Below are 22073 nucleotides of genomic sequence, written 5' to 3'. Positions count from 1 at the left end.
TTTTGAACTGTGGTGTTGGAGAAGACTCTTGAGAGTCCCTTGAACTGTAAGGAGATCCAACCAGTCCATCCTAAAGGAAATCAGTCCTGAATATTCATTAGAAGGACTGATGCTGATGCTAAAACTCCAATACTTTGGCCACCTGATGAGAAGAACTGACTCATTAGAAAAGACCCTGATGCTGGGAAAGATTGAAGGCAGGAGGAGAAGGGGATGGCAGAGGATGAGATGGTTGGATGGCATCACCGACTTGACGGACGTGAGTTTGAGCAAGCTTTAGGAGTTGGTGATGGACAGGGAAGCCTGGCATGGAGCAGTCCACGGGGTCGCAAAGAGTTAAGACATGACTGAGCAACTGAACCGAAATTTGCTGGGCTATAACAGGATTATCCTTTTCCCCAAGAGCATTTAACAGTGTTATTCAAATAGCTAAAAGTGCTTATTGAGGTTTCTAGGTAGGTGTTTCCTAAACTCCATTTGATAATACAGGCAAAGAGAATAATCTGAAGCAGGACTAAGAGCAGTCGAAAGCAGTGGTTAGAAACTGGAAAAGACACGCTTTTAATGAAAAAAGAATAAAAGGAAACAGGCCCTAAGAGAATAAAAGCAAAGAAGAGTAAGAGATACTGAGAAGAGACCAAAATACTGACTGATAACTATTCTGAATTTGGATATAGGGGAGCATGTTTTCTTAAATCAAGACAATAAAGTGATTGCTTATGGGTATTTTCTTGAGAAGGTAGAAAAATGAGTGGTATTGTAGAAGAAGCTGAAGGGATGAATTCCTTTTATATAATACTCATCTCCTACCATAAAGATGAAAAGGGATCTATTAGGATAATCTTACAATGGCTATCAAACCAAAAACTAAATAATTTTAAATATTACTTAGATACGTCTTAGCTACTCACAATAAGAAAAGCTCATCATACTTAAATGAAACATGTCTGGACTGTTGTCTCCAATAAGTTATAGCTCAGGATCAAATGAACTTAAGCTTTCTTTTTTTTACATCAGTATGCTACAGCATATCAATTATTTGCACTGTGTTTAACTCTGCAACTTAACTAGGCAATCTCATTCTTCATCTTGAAAACTTTGCATAGGTGTACATAGAATGATAATAATAATTATTCCTGGTATCAGTGATTCTCCTCCAATCACCACCATAGAATCACTCTCATCACAAAGAGCGTGAATTGTATTCCTTCAGAGTCTTCAGGCTTAAAACTCACCACTATTGTATAGCAGTTAGATATAAAGAGGCTTTCAAATTTAAAGCGTCAGCCTAATATTTTTTTTTCACCTAGAGAGATCAAGTAACTTGCTCAAAGGCACTTAGCTAGTTAGTAGCAGAATGTAGGGCACAGAATCTATGCTATTCTACCACATCTTTGATTTCATTAACTGAATCCAATTCATTCCCAACTACAATAAGAGTCACCATTTTCAATCCTGAATAGTCAAATAAGATGAGAGTGCCAATTTTTCTGAGGAGATGACGAGAGAGGGACAAATGAACATAAACTGCAATGGAGCCTTCCCTTCCCTTATCCTGTAAGGGCAACCTTTTCTTCTCTCTTCCAGGGAGCATCAGGGAGCTTAAAGGGTTTAGACACATCAGAGGTCTCCCCAAGAGACAGATGCCACACACAAAATGGAAAGGAAAATGAACATGGACTTTTTCCCTCAAGAATTTCAGTGCAGGAGACAGGAACAGAAGGTAAATTTGAGATTTTATGGGGCAGTCTTTAGGGCCTGGAGATGCTGATTCTTTCCTCCTAAATTCAGTTATCAGACTCTAAGTAAATGCTTTGGTATCTTAAGTCAAATAATGGAATTTGGATCAGGTTAAAAAGCAAGGTGATAAAAAATGAATTGAGAATGCCAAAATTGACTGAAATGGGATCAGTTACTTACTACTGAATATTAATAACACTAGTTTCAAATAATATCTTGTGAAGTGGAAGGAGGTTAAAAAAATAAGTTTATAAAAGGCAGGATAGAAAATTAAAAGTACAGTATAATTCTGGTTTTTCAAAAGCTATATGTATATAATCAATACAGTCAAAAGAGCTCTATCAAAATATTAACAGAAGTTATTTATGCTGGTAGAATTACAGGTAAGTTTTTTCCCTTCATTTACACACTTCTCTATTTTCTACTATGAATATGAACTATTTTCAGTTTGAACAATATTCTTAACTTAATGAGGTTATAAAAATAAGTCTTAACAAAAAAGCAGCTAAATTATATAACTACCTTATAGTAAAAAGTGAGAAAGCTGTACATGTCAACACAAAGAGGTAACATTTCATAGGAATTTAACTTTCCAAAATTAGGGCAACTCCATCCAACTTTCTCAGTTCTTGCCTTCTCACTTCACTTAGGACTTAGATCCCATGCACACTTTTTTATCTTCAATGTCTCCCTTTGAACTGATTCTTCTCTTTTGCTTTCAAACTTGCTCAGGTTTCCCCTATCAACTTCTATACTCTTTCTCTACCTCTCTTTCCTGCCAAATTTCTACAATGAGCGCTTTTTAGTTTCCATTTTCTCTTTAACCCTTTATAACCTTGCTTTTATTCCGCCCTCTTATCAGAAAAAACAAAAACAACTGCTATCTTCAAGGTTACTTGAAGCTATAAGGGAGCCTTTTGGACCACTGATGATGCCCACTGAGGTCACCCAAGCCAACTCCACAGACTTTGCTCGTTCTTCATCACCACCATCAGCTTTTTCATCACCACCATCAGCTTTTTCATCACTTCATCCTCCCCACCCTCAACCTTCTTGCTCACAGGACACAGCACCACCTTGATTCTCCTTGTTCCCTCACTCCTTTCTGAAACCTTTTCCTTTATCAACTCTCTTCTCGCTACACTAAAACTGGAAAAATATGCTTTCAGAGCTTCAGTTTTTTCCACAGGTCCAGACTCTTCTCTAACTTCTATGTATTTGACTTCCTGATCTACCATTGCTAGGTCCAAGACAACACACCTACAACAAACCTCTTTGATCTCTTCCAATGGTGAGCCAAATGGCTCCCCTCCAAGCTACCACATATTAAATTATTAACATCAAATTTCTCTCAGACTGGAAACCTAGGAGTTATTTTGACTCCTCACGCCCTCCTTTGAATCAATCCCCCCCCCCCCCTTTTTTTTTGGTCACTCCTTAGTACGCAGGGTCTCAGATTCCAGAGCAGGGATTGAAGCCAAGCCCCTTACAGTAGAAGCATGGAGTCCTAACCACTGGACTGCCAGGGAGGTCTCAATCACGATGTCTTCTTTAATCTTTCTTCGAAGTATTTCACGGATCCATTTGGACCTTTCATTTCCCAATGTCAGAACACTAGCCCAATCACTTCAAGCCTACTTACTGTATGGATTATTTGATTTTCTTGCCTTCAGTCTCTTCCAGTCCCTACAAATCAGTCTTTGCAAGCTATGATGTTGATGGCAAAATCCCTAAATCTCTAAAAATTTCCTACTGTTTACTACAGAATTTCCCAAATTATGTTTAGAGTATCCACATAGATTTTAGTGGATATTTTACTCTGTTCACATAAGTTTAGGTATGTTAGATGTTAAATTACTGCTTGGAAATTAATTAAATACATTAAAAAGGCTCTGAGGGACCCTGCATAATTTTATTTAACTGATTCCCAAACTCAGCCACTATCCTACTTTTTAAAAAAATTTTTAATTTTGACCAATACATATAAAATTTGAAAGATGCTGATGTTCCAAGAAAGAGTTTGTAGAATCGATTTACTAAAAGACTATTTATCTAAATATTGAAGGCCTCCATAGTCATAATAGTATTATATATAACCATCATAATGATACTATTAGAGATGAATAATTTTTTTAATTATAAGGAAAGCTGAGCAAAACATTCCTTACTATATTTTTTACATGGGGGCAAGGGAGGTTTTCTGTTGAGGGAGGGAGGTTTCATCGCAATAGTGTTAATGAAATAATGGTAATATAATTAAAAATAATAGCACCCTTTATCAAAAGCTTACCACATGCTAGCCATAGGCACTGTAGTTACATCATATTACACCCTTCCTATAGTCTAGAAAACTGAAGGACAGAAAGATTATACAATTTATCAAACAGCAAAAAAGCAGTAAGAGTTAGGACTAGAATCCAGGCATTCTGTCACCACTGCCTCCACTCTTAACCAATACACTCAACTATGTCTCAACTAATAAAGAGTTATTAAGGGTAAATGCATAGAGACACAATGCACATTTTAGTCACTTTTGATCTTGTGATCTGCATATCAGAATTTATTATATTTTCAATCAGTTTTCTCAAACACAAAATAAGACTGTTGCAAAGTTCAAAATAAGATTACATGCAAGTTACTACTGCTATTATAACTCATATTTATGTTAAGTGTAAATATATATGACTCTGGTATTTTGGAAGACAAATCTGACAAAACTGTAGAGCAATGAACTATGACCATATCTTGTCACTCAGTTTACAACAACACACAATTTATCATCCAAAACAGGACACATTTAAGAATAAAAGAAAATACTACTAAAAATTATTCTGGGTCAAGAGGCATAAACCATCCCAAGCAAATTAGGATGTATGGTCACTCCCACCTTGGCCCAGTTAAAATTTTTACTTAGTTAAAATTTAGTTTACTTTTCTAGATTTATTTTCTGTATCAATTACTCAGTAATAAAAAAGGAACAAATTACTGAAAAACATGATGCATGAGTAAGTTTCAAATGCATTATGCTAAATGAGAGAGACATTCAAAAGGCTACACATTATACTTCATTTTTGACATTCTAGAAAAAGCAAAATTACAGGGAAACAAAAATATCAATTTTTTGCCAAAGTCTGGAAGAAGGGAGATGTTGCTACAAAGGGATAAGAGGGTACTTTTCCTGGTGAGGGACATGCTCTATATCCTGTGATAGTATTCATACATCTGTGCATATGTCGAAGACCATATAAATAATATCTCAATAAACTGAATTGAAAAAACTGGGGTGCATAGCACATGTCATTAATAGCTTTTCACTAGGCTCCTTGGATACTCAGAACTCGCTTGATGCAACTGAGAAATAAGGCTCACTGGGCCCATGTCCATTCTTTTTTCGCCAAAAAACTGAGGTCCACACTTCAGGCCTAGAGGTTCCAGAAACATTCTTCAAAGCATCTGGAATATATATCTGTTTTGACAGGTGGTTACTGAGGCATGCCCTTCTGGCTTTCTCTATATTCTACTCATCCATGTGGGTTGTATCCAGCCTTGAGGACACAAGATGCCCTCGATGCCTCCCCTGTGCAATGATGTACTGCCCTCACTTGGAGGCCAAAGGGAGTTAAAATCTTAACCTGCAAAGGCCTCCAGGCACCTCCTGCCGCACTCAGCTGTCTAGAAATCTTTCTGCTCACCATGCAGCAGGAATTACAACTCACCATCTGGGTGAAAATTTAAAGACTCATTCAACCTTAAAGGCAAGTGTAGCTAAAAGACTAGGTCAAACAGACCCATGTTCACATTCCCAGCTTTCCCACTTACCCAGCTACTTGGAACTATCTGAGCCTCATTTTACCCTTCTATTAAAGTGAAAATGTTTGTGTATTTACCTGCTTGACTCCAAAAAAATTTAGAAAACCTGCAGACATAGGAGGATCTACATATATAAAGTAAATATTAATAGACATAAAAGGAGAAACTGACAATGTAGAAGGGGACTTCACCACCCTCATTTACATCAGTGTACAAGATCATCCAGACAAACTCAACAGAGCAACAGGAAGCATATTAGTATCATCATGATCAAAGTATATTAGTTTTTTAAGGTTAATTTTAAAAATAAAGACAAGTAAGCTATGTATTCAACCCAACATGCATTTACTGCGACCCTACTATGTGTCAAGATTGATGTTTGCCTGAACTTCCCTGGCAGTCCAGTGGTTAAGACTCCATGCTTCCATTGCAGGGGGTGAGGGTCTGATCCTGGGTTGGAGAGCTAAGATCCCACATACTGTGTGGCCAAAAAAAAAAAAAAGTATACACCTTATTTTTCAAGAAGTTCATAGCCTGGTGGGAAAGAAAGCCAATAAATATAAAAGAATTAAGAGCTATAAAATAAAAATAGTAAAGACTGCTTAAAAGAAAAAAAAAGCAGTAGCAGCACATCTTATGTGAGGGGCAGCGAAATACACAGAAATATGTCTCAGGTTACACTAGGTCTGAGTCCTAAAGAAAAACAAGAAATTGTGAAAATGAAATGAAGGAAAGCTCCTAATTAATGAACCATCATAAAAACAAAATAAATTTACGAACTCAAAAATCAGTATCAAGAGCTTTCCTTATTTCTGTATTGTCAGTTCTCCTTCAGAAATGGTTATTCAATTTGAACATGAATAGAAAGCAAAGAAAGATACAGAAGCTGATGGGAAACTTCACAATGGATAAATCAGGTTGACAATATCCAAATCACTAATCAACTTTATCATTACAAAGAAGGAGGCAACCAAACATTATATGCCTCCTGATGTCCCAATAACGTGATACATACAATAAGAAACACTACAAAACACTACTATTAAGTATTCCTGTCAAAAAACCTAACCATATTTAACCTGAGTGCAAGCCTCAATTATCTGTTACCAACCACCAGTTTAGAGGAAATACAGAGAGGAACCCACTAAGCACTATAAGGATGGAATTATAAAAAATCCAGAATATAGAAATTTTTTAGGGCACAAAACTCAGTTTCCTCAACAAATACTTCGCAAGGAAAAAAAGAGGAGGAATTTGCATATAAGAGAGGCTGTATCAATCGAATACATCCGTCCTATTTTTTAAAAACTGTTAAGATGTGTAAGAATCAGGGAAATTTGATCAACTGGATATGCAATGTTAAGGATAATTGTTTATAACTCTAAAGTATACCTAACATGGCTCAGATGGTAAAGAATCTGCCTGCAATGCAGGAGACCCAGGTTTGATATCCGGATCAGGAAGATCCCTTAGAGAAGGGCATGACAACCCACTCCAGTATTCTTGCCTGGAGAATTCCACGGACAGAGCAGCCTAGCAGGCTACAGTCCATGGGGTCAGAGAGAGTCAGACACGACTGAGCAACTACACTTTCACTTTCAAATTTCACACTTTTAAAGTGTATGTATGGGACTTCCCTGGTGGTTCAGTGGTAAAACATTGTCTGCCAATGTCTGTCCCATGCTCTGCAACAAGAGAAGCCACGGCAACAAGATGCCTAAGCACCACAACCAGAGAGAACCCACACAGCTAAGACCCAGTGCAGTCAAAAAAATTTTAAATATAGAGTTATAAAAAAATAAAATGGTAAAAAAATAAAAGTGTACATACATAAAACTATTAAACCATTATCAATCAATAGTGACCCTATCTTTCACCTTCAAAAATTTCCTGTTCCTTTTTAATCCCTCCCCAACCACTTGATCTGCTTTCTGTCACTATAGGCTATTTCACATTTTCTAGAATCTATGTAAATAGACTCATACAGTATATACTCTCTTTTTTGGAAAGGGATAGTTTCTTTCACTCAACATAATTATTTTGAGAATAATCCATGCTATATATAGTCTATTCTTTTTTATTGCAGAGCAGTATTCTATTATATGGATATCCACAATTTGTTTATCCACTTACCTGCTAATAGTTATTTGGATTGTCTCCAGTTTTGGCTATTACTAATAAAATTGCTATGAATAGTCATGTACAAGTCTTAGGATGAACAGATACTTTCATTTCTCTTGGGAAAAGATCCAAGGAATGGAACAGCTATTATGGAAGGTGTTGTTTAACTTTATAACAAAATCACTAGTCTTTTTAACATGATTTTACATTCCCAACAGTATACGAAAATAAGACATTATTAACTATTTCCAGTTGAATGATACTGTGGTTACATCTTTTTTTTTAATGAGTCTTTCAGAGATATATACATCATACCATGAAAAGAGATGATGTATAGGATTTGCAGAGAGAAAGGGAAAATCAGTGAAACAAGAAATGTTAGTAACTGCTGAACCTGGGTTAACAGATGTTCATACCAACATCCTCTCTGTTTTTCTATGTGATTAAACTTTTACATGTTATAAGAACTAGTGATTCAATAAACAAAGCTTATATGTGGGCTATATATATTGTAATGTTCTTAAAGATACAGTTAAAATGGTATGTTCTTGTTCTTTGGGCTAGAGGTGGTATTCCTTTAGTGACTATAGATGCAATCAGCTTTGTCTCAACGATAATACCATCCTTAATTATTTTTTATTTTTAACTTAATTAAAAATAAATAAATAAATCCATGGCTGATTCATGTCAATGTACAGCAAAAACCACTACAATATTGTAAAGAAATTAGCCTCCAACTAATAAAAATAAATGGGAAAAATAAATAAATAAATGAAAATAATACTGTGAAAGTTGGGTGGGGTGGGAGGAGACAGAAACAAAAAACGACTGTGTAAAGAAGGACTATGTCCTGTCCCTCCCTCTCTCACTCCACAATCCTGGATTTGGGAACAAATGAAGTCTGCTGCATAAAAGGAAAAAAAAAATTAGAAATAAACACTGATGAAAAATTCTCTCTCACTTTACAATATTCCAAAAAACACTGAATGCTTCTACAGAGGTGAACTACACAGGTGGGGGCCAGCTGAGAAAGTTTTTACTTTATATGCCCTTCATACTAAATTTTGCATTTCACGCAAATGTTACTTAGTTTAAAATAAAATAAAAAGTTTTATTTTAAAACCAATAATTCAACCACCAAATAATATTCTGGTGTTTTTCTTCTTATGCAGTTAGTTTTATATGTTGCACTTTGTCATTAACATATATTTTCCTATATATTAAAAAGTCTTCCTGAAAATGATTTAAATTAATATGTATTTTATCACATGGATGCTGCTTGTTTTTATTTTTGCTATTACAGAAAACACTTGATGAATGTCTATGCATAAGTATTTGTACACATTTGATTATTTCCTTTGGATAAGCATATTACTGGGCTGAAAAACACGGTTTTAGGGATCTTGAAATATATAGTAAGAACACTTTCATATAATGTGACTGGGAGTGGTGGCTGACCATTCAAAATCATTTAAAAAATCATTTTGAGAATTCACGAAAAAAAAAAGTGACAGATGTATACACATACGTTAGATATTTAAATTTAAAATCTAAAAATAATGCATACTCATCATCTATGACTTCTTGGATTTCTTTAAAGTGGCTTAAGAACTCACTGACACAAAGCATCACCAGTGCAAAATCCTAAACTGTTACAGTTTTACTTTACCTATCTTTTGTTTTCTAATCTACACTGAATTTGACAAAGTTTTTGAATCACTTGCCTTCATCCAGTCTATCCAAAGTACCCTCATTAGTTTTCACAGAAACAGTGTTTTTAAACTCGTATTTTAAATTTTCACATTTTCTAAGTTGGGTGACTAGGTAAGCGCAGCAAATGTGGCAGAGATGGACAGCTGTCCCCCAGATCCAGACTTTGGCCAAATGAGGTAGAGAAAGAACCCTCTCAGCACTCCCAGTAAGAGAAGACTCTGTATTATCAATTTTTCCCTTTCAAAATCTGACAGATAATAAACAATGCTTTAGTTTGCGTTTGAAATATTTAATAGGTCATATTTTTCTTATGTGATAAAACTAAAAGGACTTGGCAGTAAGTGGTAATGGGGAAGCGAGTCCTGGAATCAGGCTTCCTGGGCTGGAGTCCTGCTTTAACCATTCACTAGTTATGTGATATCAGGCACCTTACTTAGCCTCCTATTTTCAGAGTAGAGTTACGAGGATTAAATAAAGTAATCCACTTAACCACAATGCCTAGCACATGGTTAATCACTCAGTAGATGTTAGCTCTCGTTGAGTTACACATAAATATCACTAAGAAAGCTGCCTCTGTTGTGAGAAACAAGCCTCATGGAGTCAGCAGATATTAATACTGGTTCCTAAACTTGTTAAATGTTTCTGTCCACGTGGACGTGAGCACAGGAAAACAGAACACTGAAAGGATAGCAAGTTCTTCCTGAAGACTGCTATTACACCTGAATCCTTTTTTTCTTGTTTATGTCTCTACAATATTAAGACGGAATCCTTTTCTTTGGCTTATTCTTCTGAATCAGTTTTCCACAGTAAAAAAATTAAAAAATAATTTTCTTTTAAAAAATATGAGGACAATACATTAAATAGGAAATATAAGTTTCTTAAGCTTTGAAACACACAAATTCTAAAGTTATGTAAAACAACACAAAATAACTCTAAAATTTATGACTTGAATAACTTTAGATAGAAGAAAAATCTCAGTATTACCTACAATTACATTATAGTAACTAGCAGTTTCCCACTTAATTCCTGCTTATAACCTTAAACTTCCCAAACTTTCCTACTGTAAAATTCTCACCATCATCATATTTACAGAGGGAGAAACACAAGCAAGCAATTATAATAGATTATGTTAAGCATAGTGATATCACGTATCTAAGAGGGGGGTGGGGTGTGGTGGCTCTTTGAGTTAAAAATATGAAACAGAATAGAATGGCTTAGAGCAAAGGTACTTAAAGAGTCATTCTACAGAGAGTAACAACAGATTCAAGGCCAGCAGGACTCATCCAGTTCAACACTCCACTCAACGAGTTACTAAATTTTAATCAACACGTAAGACACATTTTCATAACTATTTCAACAAGGGTGTTCAACATGAAGGGTGTGCTAAACAGACGTGTGATCCAGTGGAGAGCAGGTACAACTTATCACAAGCAGGAACTAAAACACATGCGTTTTAATGTCAAGCCAGATTAAAAAAAAGATTACTTGATTCCCTAAATGGGACCTTCATTTCTCAGTATATTTGGGTGGGGGTGGGGGTGGCAGTGGTTTACAAAAGGCAGCAAACATTTGCACGACTCAAAGTGACAAAGTGATATGTCAAGTGTGTTTTATAAACTATACGAGACACTATTACACTGGCAGAGTAACGCTACATTTTGTTGGCCTGTTTCATTTCTTTTGGAGCCTTGTAATCCCTTCTAGGGCACTTCCTTGTGGCTCAGCTGGTAAAGAATCCGCTAGTCTAATCTGATTGAAGGTGAACATTTTGAAATATGTGTCAATTAGATGGGGTATAAACTGGAGCAGGGGAGAGAGGAGGTGAACAGTGATGGGAGAAGAAAGGAGACGCACAGAAACAAGCAGAGCCGGGCCTTACTCATGCACTATCCAGGGGAAGGTGCCCCGTCAAGTTGCCAGATTTTCCTGTATATTTTTAGGTTTATTCCTACTGAGGAAATGGATTTACCAAGTTACCATTGCCTGATATTATTAAATGTTCAAATCATAAAACTTAAGTACTCTCATTCTGATGCCATGTTCTTAACAACTCAGAACCCCTAGTATCTGGAGTAAACCCCAAGGGCTTTTTTATTTGCTGGGTGATTCATCATGTCACCTTCTCTTAATTCAGTTTCCCATGGAAAGCTGGTGTGAGAGATGTCAAATTCAGGAAAGAGGGGCAAGCATGAAAATACAGATTTCTGGCAATTCAGTGGGTACAACATGATGATACATGATTTCAATCAATTAGACCAAACAGAATTCCAACTCTCTTTTTGACTAACTCACCCTGAAATAAAAATCACAAAACTGACACTCAGTGGGAATTACCATTCCTACCACCAACTCCTCAGTTTTAGTAATTAAGTCCCCTCAGTATACATTAAGAAACCAAGATTAATAATGGGAAAACAAAGTGAGCTAAATTCTGATAACGAGGTGTTTTGTTTATCACCATCTTTATTAACAGCTTTGGACTTACAGCTTTTTCAGTGACTTTATGCCTTTCACTGGGAAGCTGGCAGGGGCCAGTGGAGGTGGGAGAAATAAGGTACAGAACAGTATTTTATTACCTAGGTAAAAGATGAGGTGTACATGAGTGATTGCTTACATATTCACTGAGTGTCTCTGGAAGGATACACAAGAAACTGGGGACAAAAGTCATTTCAAGAAAGAGGATATGTGTGGCTGGCGGGGTGAGGTGAAACGGAGACTTCCTCAGACTTAAAATTTTGTATCAAAAGCAAGTATGGTGTTTTATTTTCAATCATTAAAAAATTGAAGCATAGTTAATTTACAATGTTGTGTCACTTTCAGGTGTATAGATTCAGTTTTATATATATATAGAATTTATGTATATTATATATATATATTCTTTTTCAGATTCTTTTCCATTATATTAATAAGTTATTACAACATATTGAATACAGCTTCCTGTGCTAGACAGTAGGTCCTTGTTTATTTGTTTCATATATAGTAGTGTGTGTATGTTAATCCCAAGCTCCCAACTATGCCCTAACTAAATTAAAATGTATTATATATTACTCTTCTTATGGCTATATAAACATCCAAATCTTTGGGAAGACTTATGAGTTTCTTAAACCACGTAGATAATTGTCTTAGCATGTTTTGATGAATATCCCTTACTCTGTTAGAATATTCCATTATTTTTCTGGAAAAATTCACAGAGAGGAAAAACACTCTAATCCTTTCCAGTGTCTTCTTAAACTCAGAAATGTAAATATATATACACACGTATAAAATGTCATCCTTAAGGTTAAGGGTCCTTTTTGACCCCTTGTTTAGCTACTAAAGATACTTCTGATGCTTTCAAGATAGACTCTATGTATGTGAAAGAATATGCCAATAAGACATACAACTCTCAAAAAAGACAAGTTAATACAAATTAATTTTAACACCCTATCTTTGTGATTTGGACTAGGATTACCAGTCTGTAACACATTTCTAATTTTGAAATCAGTAGAGTGAAGTATATGCTTACATCCTATGTATTAGGGCAGGCTGCCCTTTGAAAATCAAATGAAGAAATCAACAGAAGATGATGCTAGCATCCTTTCATAGCAATGGTTTTTAATGTTCCATACACTGGAATGCTTGTGAGGACTACAGTATCCAACTGTCGGTTACAAAGGTTTGTTACTACCGTTATCTCCTGGGCTGAAAGCAGAAGAACATATACTGAAGGCTGAAAACACTCCCTTCTCTGAGGGTACACTCCCTTCTCCAGCAGAGGAATCATATACTGCTTTAAGGAGATACAATGACTTCCAGGCCTCAGACTTAAGAGTAACTAAATTTAACGCATAAGACTCATTAAAAAAAATAAGTAAAAATCACTTCTCAATGTTTCCCCTAACTCTGGACTCATATCTTTAACGCTTTAAAAGTCAGTTCCACATGGATGTATACCAGTCATCATTCTTGAACTTAACATACTGAAAATAGAACCCTTAATATCCACCCTCTCAAATCTGCTGCTCCTCACTTACTAACTCAGTAAATGTAACAATCATCTTCTCAGTTGCTCAAGCCCAAAACAAAGGATCCATCCTTGATTGCTCTTTTCCTAAATGCCCTACTTCCAATCTACTGACTCTGCCTTTAAACTACACTCCCAAACTGTCCATGTCTCTCCTTTTTCATTATCATCCTACATCTAACTACCATCATCTCTCTCTTGGACTATGGTATCAGCAGCCTCCTAAATGCTCTAGTCACACTGGTCTGTCCTTAAACTTGAAAAGCTCATTTTCATTTTGTGGCACTCCTTCTGGTTAAACTATCCACCGCTGCCACTAATACACTCTCAGGGCTGCTGCTTCCCAGCTCAAACATCACCCACTCCAGAAGATTCCCCTGACCACCCCATCAAGGAAAACCCCACTCTCACTTCCAACCAGTCTCTATAGCAGTACCACATTTCCCCTCTCCATAGCACTTATTACTATCTGAAATTAACCTGGTTATTAGGTTATTGTCCATGTCCTCCCACTAGACTGTGAGCTCCATGAGACCAGAAGCCATGTTCACTGGACCAGGAATAGTGCCTGATATATAGTGGGCACCTAATAAACAACTGATAAATGTAGGAACATATCTAAAGAAAGTGCCCCAACTGTGGTAAACACTAAAACTGTGTTATGACATTCCAGTTCTTCTTTCAGATACATGATAGGTTTATACCTGCCCATCACCCTAAAGTTAGGAATGGAAAGATGACTTGCTCAGTATTCCTGAGCAAGGATTACACAGGGTCGAGATCCCAGACAACTGTTCACATGTAACATGAATTGAGAAGAAATAAGTCTTTGTTATTTTAAACCACTGAGATTTGGTGGTTACTTGTTACTGCAAAATAGCAAAGCCCAGGCTCCCCTGGTGGCTGAATGGTAAAGAATCTGCCTGCCAATGCAGGAGACTTGAGTTCAATCCCTGATCTGGGAGGATCCCACATGCCATGGGGTAACTAAGCCCATGCGCCACAACTACTGAGCCTGTGTTCTGGAGTCTAGGAGTCACAACTACTGAGCCTGTGTCCTAGAGTCCAGGCGCCACAACTACTGAGCCCACAGTCTAGGCACCACAACTACTGAGCCCATGTCCCCTCAAGCCCGTGCTCTGCAACAAGAAAAAGCACCACAATGAGAAGTCCGTGGATCACAACTAGAGTAGTCCTGCTTGCTGCAACTACAGAAAACCCTGCTCAGCAATGAAGACCCAGCACAGCCCGTAAGTAAATAATATTATGTATCTATAAAAAAGCTAGCCCATCCATACTGATAAACCATCCGAGCAATCTTGTGGGCACAGAAGACTTTTGAGAGTCCCTTGGACTGCAAGGAGATCCAACCAGTCCATCCTAAAGGAGATCAGTCCTGGGTGTTCACTGTAAGGACTGATGCTAAAGCTGAAACTCCAATACTTTGGACACCTCATGAGAAGAGCTGACTTATTTGAAAAGACCCTGATGCTGGGAAAGATTGTGGGCAGGAGGAGAAGGGGACAACAGAGGATGAGATGGTTGGATGTCATCACCAACTCGATGCACATGGGTTTGGGTGGACTCAGGGAGTTGGTGATGGACAGGGAGGCCTGGCGTGCTGCGGTTCATGGGGTCTCAAAGAGTCGGACACGACTGAGCAACTGAACTGAACTCACTAAGTACTCAACTAATACTACTAACTCTACACACTACACAGGTACTTAAGATTAGTAGGCCTTAGTTTCCAAATATGTCTGCCAACAGAGAGAAAAAACTGTTTATGTAGACTTTTTTTTTTCTTGTTTATGTAGACTTTAAAGGATTCTTGTTCCTTGATGTTATTTTTCAGTAAATTAATAAGTCAGATAAACAATGAATGCCACCCAATACAAGGCTTCTTGAGAAACAGTCTGTCAGCCTCTCCTTATCTGAAAAGATACTTTCTAGGTAAGAATAATTTTTTTTTCATTACTATCTACACCAACTAGTCAATGATGAAATAAATAGAGTCCAGGAAATTCTCTGGCAGTCCAGTGGTTAAGGACTCTGGGCTTTCACTGCTGACGGCCTGTGTTCCATCCATGGGTAGGGGAAAAAGATCTAACAAGCGGTGGGGTGGGGTGGAGGTGGGGGAGCAGTTAGAGTCCAGGTCACTACAGACAAAAAACTTGGACGGATTAGAAAGGTATGTTGGCTAAAATGCAGTATCACAGAATGTTGGGTCCAGGATTTTGGAGTCTGGAGACAAAAAAGACTTACTGCAAAGTTTTATATAGGAACCATATGATTAGAAATATTCCTGAAGATTATTTTATATGGTAGTTGTAGAACTAGAATGACCAGAATAGAAAAGCCAAGAGTGCTGGTCTTATCCATGCTATGCCATGAATCCTCTATAGATGAAAGGCCAAATTTTAATCAACATATATGATTTAGTTTTGCAATAACACCAACCATACTGTTAATAATGATATTAAGTGGTACAGGGAACAGGCAAAGCACAGATTTTTGCGAGTAAAAGGAATACTGAAAGGTCAAGCTGGCACCAAAGTAAGGCCTGGTGCTAGACAAAACTGCACTCTGTGAGCACGAGGAACAGTCAGGATGGTGATTACTTAACAGTTCTGAAAGGCAGTCAAGTGAACAATGGATGCTTTACAACAATTAGGACGTATGTTTATACTGTAGGAATGACTGGGTTGTAATCAGGTAGATTTGCATTCTGAGTTCTTTCAAAGCTTGTCTTTCCTCAAAAACAACTCATTCCTTCACTCATTCAACAAATACTAGGTACATGAAAAAGTGAAGCGACGGTCTTAGTGGTTCAGTCATGTCCAACTCTTTGTGACCCCATGGATTAGAGCTCACCCTGGCTCCTCTGTGCATGGAATTCCCCAGGCAAGAATACTGGAGTGGGTAGCCATTCCCTTCTCCAGGGGATCTTCCCGACCCAGGGATCAAACCTGGGTCTCCTGCATTGCAGGCAGATTCTTAAACCGGCTGAGTCATCTACTAATTACCATTCTAGGCACTGGGAAACAAAAGTGAACAAAACGAAGATCCCTGCCTTCCTGGAGCTTGTATTCGAGCAGCACTTAAAATTGCATTCTAAAATTCCATCTCCAATCTTATTATAGGGGAGTAGCTTTTACAAATGCCTTTGGAAGAAATCACTTATGATCTATGAGTAAATCATGCTAAGATGTGAAAGACTAATAGTCTTCCAGTGGTAACTGCAAAAGCAAATACTTCACAGATTCACAGACTCTTAAGAGCTAGAAAGGACCTTGGAGATAATTTCAATTTACAGATAAGATTAAGGGATTTGCCCAAGAACGCTCAGCCACTAATAGGAGAGCCAGGCTTAGAACTGTGACTTTGTGTTACAGCATTTCCTATGTAACACCACGCTGCCTGTTTTAAGATTATACTAAAGCGAAGAAATGCCAGACCAGGCATTCATGATTCATACATAGGCGGGAGGTTCCCGAGTGACTTGTCCAAAGGCAAAAAGCGTCTCAGGCAGTGTGTACTGAAGGGGAGAGAGGTGATGATAGCGAAGACAAACTGGGGGGAGCTTTCACAAGTTTCTTCCCATCTCTACCCTCATCATGTCCCAAGAACAAAGAAAATACAAAACTTCTCCATAGTTAATGGATTTGAACTCCTAGTGAGGAGATGCCAGGGGTCGGGGGGGAACACAAAGTACTAAAGAGTCATTAGTAAAAAAACCCAGATTACATCCTATCCAATTTGAAAAGCACATATTTCCAGGAAAAGTACCATTTGTATTAGCTTTAAGGTTTTTTTTTTTTTAATTTACTTTCCTTTGTTTTCCACAAAGGACCAGATTAACTGGTATAGATCAACAAATATAATGATTGATAAAATAGGAATGGAATATTGATTGATGTGATGTACGGAGGAATCTCATCAGCGGACAAGACTTTATAAAGATAATTCCTCCTCCTCTGGGAGAATTACATTCACCTCTTGCTTACAAATTCTGGCAATCTATACATTTAAAAAAACCCAAACTAGTTACTTAATTTTTCAAAGTAAAGATTCATGATCAACAAACTTAAGCCTTACTTAGTATTCTAAAAGAAAACGTATTTTTAAATGGAGAAGAAAATGGCAACCCACTCTACTATTCTTGCCTGGAGAATCCCAGGGACAGAGGAGCCTGGTGGGCTGCTGTCTATGGGGTCACACAGAGTCAGACACAACTGAAGCGACTTAGCAGCAGCAGCAGCAGAAGGGGGAAAACTTGTTAAGAAAGAACCGAAAAATAAGCTTAGTACAAAAAAAGAAAAGTTAAAAAAAAAAAAGAGGAAGATTACTAATTATAGAGTTATAGGAAAAATGAAAGCTGATAGGCACCAAGGATCCTCATTAAAATCTCATTATGAAAAAAAAAAAAAAAAAAAAATCTCATTATGTGTCTCTGTAAATGGCAGTTTATATACCTAAGATGCAAAGTATTATGAGAATCCTAGTTTTTAGATTTTTTTTTTTTGAAGTCTTTATTGAATTTCTTACAACACTGCCTCTGTTTCAAGGGGTTTTTTGTTTTTGTTGTTGTTGTTGTTTAGCTGCAAGGCATGTGGGATCTTAACTCCCTGACCAAGGATCAAACCTGCACCCCTTGCATTAAAAGGTGAAGTCTTAACCACTGGACTGCCAGGTAAGTCCGGAGAACTTCGGTTTATTTCAGTAGCTGCACCATTATTTTAGCTTCCCAAACTTAAAATCTTACATAAATTTTACCTCTATTGTCTCCTATAGTTCATCAGTCATCATGATCTAATATGTCTTCCTTCAAAATGTCCACAAGGGCTTCTCTTGTGGCTCAGCTGGTAAAGAATCCCCTGCAATGCAGGAGACCTAAGTTCGATCCCCAGGTTGAAAAGATCCCTCGGAGAAGGGAAAGGCTATCCACTCCAGTATTCTGGCCTGGAGAATTCCACGGGATTGCAAAGAGCTGGACGTGACTGAGCGACTTTCACTCAAAATGCTCTCCTGAATACAAAGCAAATATTTCCAACTTCAAAACAACACACACACATACACAAAAGAAGCCTGACCATTAAAAAAGAACATTTTTCAAAGAATGAGAAATATTCATGATATGCTGAGTCAAAAAAAAAAAAACAAAAAAAGTGCATAAATCCAAGATTTATAAAGGAAAAGAGCAATCATCATTTAAAAAATAATTTGAAAAGAACCACCACAAGAAAATGTTAACAGTTGGTCTTTCTGCTTGGGGGATTTTATAAGGGGCTTTCCCTCGTTTCATACTTTCTTTGCATTTCCTAAATTTCCTACCATGAACATACATTATTTTCAAACTTAGGAAAAATATTATTTCAGTCATAGCCTCATTTCACCACCTGTGCTTCCTCACAGCACGCTGAGTCCTTATCTGACTCTTTGTAACCCCGTGAACGTAGCCCACCAGGCTCCTCCATCCATGGGATTTCCCAGGCAAGAATACTGGAGGGGCTGCTATTTCTCCATTCTCACTGCTCCTGTCCTAACTCCTTACAGCCTCTTCCTTCCCCAAGACTAACAATAGTTGTCTTCCTGAGGTATCTGAAGCCGCTTCTCCCTCCTAACTTTAACATTGCTTGTACTCCTGCTCTGAAAATTCATCATTCATACTTATCTAAAGCACATGGAGGCAGAGGCCAGCCATGTAAACAAAGCTTTAAAGAGGGTTTCTCAAGCTCCTCAGTACTGACATTTGGGGTAACGAGTTTTCGTGTCCTGCTGCAGGATGTCTAGCAGCATTCCTGGCCTCTATCCACGAGATGCCAGGAGTACCCCACCCCCCAAGTTGCAACATTGCCAAAAGTCCATGTCCCTGACGGGCAAATCTGCCAGTCGTTGAGAATCACCATTGAAAAGTCTGTAAACTTCTAGTACCATCTCTGTCTCTGCTTTATATTTATGTCAGACCTAAACTTCTGTGACCTATGAGTCTTATATAACGCTTCTGGCACTCTTCTGCCATAATCTTCTTTTCCTCAGTAGGAACTTTCCAAAGAGACCAGACTTACTGTACCCTAGAAAAATCATTTTCACTCCCAATTCCAAATCTTTGAACACACTGCTACCCCCTAAAATTCCCCATTCATATTATTCAAGGTCCTACATCCAATCTTTAGCTTGGGTTCTCTGCAGAAGCCTTACTGATCTCAGTCCAGTTCACCACACACCCACTGCACTCATGAAGAAAATCTCACATATCTTTTTTTTTGGTGGTGGTGGTGGTTGTTAATTTTATATTCCAAACTAGACTAACTTCCCTCAGGTTTTGCTGCCCTGGCACATTTCTTTTGTGTAACTAATTGGGCCTAACAGTGCTTGGTAACTGATGAATGAAATTTAAATGTTCAGCTGTAAATAAGTGTAAACGGTTATTTCTTCTGAAATGAATTTGCTTTTGAATCCTATTTCTTGTCATGGAGTTATTATTTCAGCTAATTCAGCAAGTTTTCAGAAACAAACACTAATATACAATGGTATATTTTAAGGAATACATAGGTTTCAAACTCTATACTTTTAGGAAATGATACAAATGAATTAAAACTATAAACTACAACACAAACTTAAACTTTATACATTCTATTTATCTTAAAATAGCCAAATGATTTTTTGGCTTAATGCACACAACTTAAGCATGTCCACGGGAGAACTCGATTTAATAGCATGTGCATGAACACCAACGCACCTCACAGGTATATTATCTCGCCAGTTGAGAGAAGTAAATGAAATGAAACTGCTTTGTAAACTAGAAAGAACCACATGTAAAGGAGGCAGTAGAGAAATATAACTAAAAGAGTGGAGCCGGTTTGCTTGGGTCCCAATTATATTAGCTGTGTAATCTTGTACAAGTCACTTTTAACTTCTCTGTGCCTCAGTTTCCTCCTTGTCAAAATGGGGATAATAACTCTGCCCAAAGCAAAGTTCTCAAAACAGTGCTTGGCACACAGAAAGCACAAAATGAATATTAACCAATCTCATTGTTATAACGCTAATTATTGGCCAAGTTAAAGCCTCAATGTATAAACTTCTGATTCAAGTCTGAAACTGTTTAAAAAAATAAAACACAACGAAATAAACTATAGAAATTGAAGCTATTAGGTAGACCAGTTTCTCAAAATTTTTGCCAAGTGCTAAACTGGTGATTGTTACAGACCTAATTTGTTACATCTTTTAAGATCTCAAAGAAACTGACATAGACACCTCTGTTTTCAAGGAATTTTACGAGCCACAAGAAAACAAATCAACTCTTTGTTTTCTCCATACTTAAGCCAATTTAAGAGCGTGGTAAAAGCTTAGGTACAATTACAGAACAACTTTTCAGAAAATACAATGAGGTTTTTAAAGTTGTAATCAGCAATTCTTATGCAGTTATGTCAAGTTTTTGTCCTGCTGAACAAAAGGTTATGTGTCAGGGAAGCAAGGACCCGGCAGAAAATAAGGAAATGCCACTGCTGGGCCTAGGCGGCTCTCGGGAAAACCTGTCCTCAAACACAGTGCCTCAGACGCCGGCGTCCTTCCCCCTCCGCGGGATGCACACGTCGGCTCCACCCGAAGATAAATAAGTGACAGCAGGTTCCGTCCACGCCTCTCCCGGCCCAGACCTCTCGCGCCCACCCGGGCGGCCTCCAGCACCTGCCGCCCCGACCCTCCTCGCCACGGAAGCGTAGGGGGCTTCACCGGACAACGCAGCCTCGCCGCTCCGATCCCCCACCCCGGCAGCGTCACGCGGGTCAGGCCGAGCAGAGGCCGCCGCGGGGCCTGCAGGTGGGCCCAGGGCGCGGTCAGGCCCGGCCCCGGCAGGGCAGCCTCTGGAACGGGGCTGGCGCAGGCCTGCTCGTCACTTACCGGCGCCTCATGGTACCGCGGCGCCTCCGCCCAAACCAGGCGCTGACCGACTGCGCCCGGCAGCCCAGACTATCCCTCGGCTCCCCGGCCGAGATCCAGGAACGGCCATTCAAACGCCGCCGCGCGCGCGGCCCGCCGGGATAGCTCCCCCTAGGGCTTCTCGGAGGCTCCGCCCAATGCTGGCTCCGCCTCTTCAGGTGGCTCGGGGTTGGAGGGAGGGGGAAGACAACGTGTGGCCACAGTGCCCCCTGGTGGCCACAGGTATGCAGTATGTAGTCGTGCTATGTCTGATGGGGCAAGTAATACTGCTCTAGGAACGGAGTGTAAAAGTCAAATGACCCCGCGCTAGGGACATTCTAGTGGATGAAACCGTGCTCTAAGTGTTGGACCAGGAGGAGCAAACAATCTGCTATAAAAATGTGGTGCAGGGAGAGATTTATTCACTCACTCTCATTTAAGTGCTCCAAGGCAAAAGTTTTGAAAGGGCAGACTGGAGCTCTGCGACCTTTGGGAAATCATATAAACTCCCTTAAGCTTTGGTTTCCCCACCTATCAAATGGGGTTATTAATGGTTATTAATGCCTCATAGTTCTGAGGATTACATGTTAACACATAGAAAATTCTTAGAAGACTGTATCTGGCACATGGTAGTATCAGTCAAACACAAGCAGTTTTGTTTTGACTCTTTGTGACCCCATGGTCTGTAGCCTGCCAGGCTCCTCCGCCTGTGGAGCTCTCCGGGCAAGAATGCTGGAGTGGGTAGCCATTCACTTCTCCAGGAGATCTT

General features: G+C 38.5%; 1 protein-coding gene across 1 annotated transcript in view; it reads right to left on the bottom strand.

Moving 5' to 3' along the window:
* KATNBL1 (katanin regulatory subunit B1 like 1) overlaps positions 1-21435 on the bottom strand; it is a 51646-nt gene extending 30211 nt beyond the window's left edge. The window contains exon 1 of the mRNA XM_020904095.2: positions 21287-21435. The gene's annotated coding sequence lies outside the window, so the exon portion shown is untranslated. The remainder of the gene's footprint in view (positions 1-21286) is intronic.
* Between the last annotated feature and the right edge of the window lie 638 nt (positions 21436-22073).

Source organism: Odocoileus virginianus, chromosome 6, assembly GCF_023699985.2.
Source record: "Odocoileus virginianus isolate 20LAN1187 ecotype Illinois chromosome 6, Ovbor_1.2, whole genome shotgun sequence".
Taxonomy (NCBI): Eukaryota; Metazoa; Chordata; class Mammalia; order Artiodactyla; family Cervidae; genus Odocoileus; species Odocoileus virginianus.
The sequence above is the reverse complement of the archived record's forward strand: the minus strand, read 5'-3'. Positions and strand labels throughout refer to the sequence as shown.